The sequence below is a fragment of the Callorhinus ursinus genome, unplaced genomic scaffold (assembly GCF_003265705.2).
Source record: "Callorhinus ursinus isolate GAN/ISIS: 27379988/994484 unplaced genomic scaffold, GSC_fseal_2.0 scaffold66, whole genome shotgun sequence".
Taxonomy (NCBI): Eukaryota; Metazoa; Chordata; class Mammalia; order Carnivora; family Otariidae; genus Callorhinus; species Callorhinus ursinus.
The window spans coordinates 6,909,289-6,910,963 of NW_027397128.1; positions in this window are offsets into that span (position 1 = coordinate 6,909,289).

Genomic DNA, 1,675 nt, shown 5'->3' on the forward strand with positions numbered 1-1,675 from the left:
AAGCAACTGCCTTCGGCTCAGGTCATGATCCTGGAGTCCCGGGATCAAGTCCCACATCGGGCTTCCTGCTCAGCAGGGAGTCTGCTTCTCCCTCTGGCCCTCTTCCCTCTCGTGCTTTCTCTCTCTCATTCTCTCTCTCTCTCTCAAATAAATAAATAAAATCTTTAAAAAGAAAAGAAAAGAAAAGAAAAGAAAAATAACCAGTCTCATTAAAAGAAAACTTAGAAGCTCCTTCTTAGGGTAGGTTAATTCTATACATGTATGTTTTCCAATAGCTACTTTTATCCAATACATTTAATTTTACTTCGTTTTAAGAAAATGACCTTTTCCAATCCTTATTTGCAATTCTGAGAGCATCTTTCTATAAGGCACATTTTCTCCTTTTTAATAAGGTGTATAAGTATTTGCTGACTTATATAGCAGATTTAAAAAGAAGGGTGCATTAATAGGAGGTTTTGTTAGGCAGATTTTTGAAGCTTGAACTAGTTGGCCCCTAAAGTTCCTTAGATTCAGTGAAGGTTCTATGATTAAGGTAGAATAGTCTAGGGTCTCTGAAACATTTTTCTTTGCCTCTGGCACCAAGGAGGACAGATACTGAGCAAGACTGGCCAATTTCCACTCAAGAATAAGTTTGGACTTTGTGAAAGAGCCCCATATTACAATAAACAAGCCTTTTTTTTTTCAAAGGTTTTAGTTATTTATTCGACAGAGAGAGAGAGCACAAGCAGGGGGAGTGGCAGGCAGAGGGAGAAGCAGACTCCTTGCTGAGCAGGGAGCCCAATGCGGGACTCGATCCCAGGACCCTGGGACCACGACCTGAGCTGAAGGCAGACACTTAACCGACGGAGCCACCCAGGCGTCCAATAAACAGGCCTTTCTATGATCTTAAAGCACTAACCCTATGAAAAAACTAGCAATTGGATCTATTTTTTGTATTGTGACAGGTCTGTTTGTTCAGATCCTATATACAACAGCAGCTGAACGAAGATGAATAGCAGCAACCCTTATTTGGTGGATTGACTTAAACATGAGAGAAAGTCTCAGGTCAGGCTGAGAAGATTTGAGCTCTACCCTGCCCTTTTTTTTATATAATATGAGGATAACTATTTTTTTTAAGATTTTATTTATTTATTTGAGAGAAAGAGCGGGAGAGCACAAGCAGGGGGAGTGGCAGAGGGAGAAGCAGTCTCCCCACTGAGCAGGGAGCCTGACATGGGGCTCGACCCCAGGGTCCTGGGATCATGACCTGAGCCAAAGGGAGATGACCAACTGACTGAGCCACCCAGGGCCTTTCTTGATATTTTTACATAGTTACTTGTATGAAGACACTAATGGCATACTAATCAAATTTGCAAATGACAAACTGGAAAAGATAGCTAGTATACTGGATGGCATTCAAGATTCAAAATAAGCTTGACAAAGGAATAATAGGCTAAATTTAATAAGTCAAAAAGAAAGATCAAGACTTGTCCTAGATCCTAAAACACAACTGTGCAAGTACCAAGTGGATGAACAAAGCCACAGAGTTAAAGTCTTATAGATTTCAACCAACTATAGGCTCACCATAAGTCAACAGAGTGATTGGTATAGCTGCCAAAAAAGAAAAAAGTAACTTAATCTTGGCCTGCATGAGTAGTAGTATAGGGTCTAGAACAAAGAGAGTCATTGACCCACT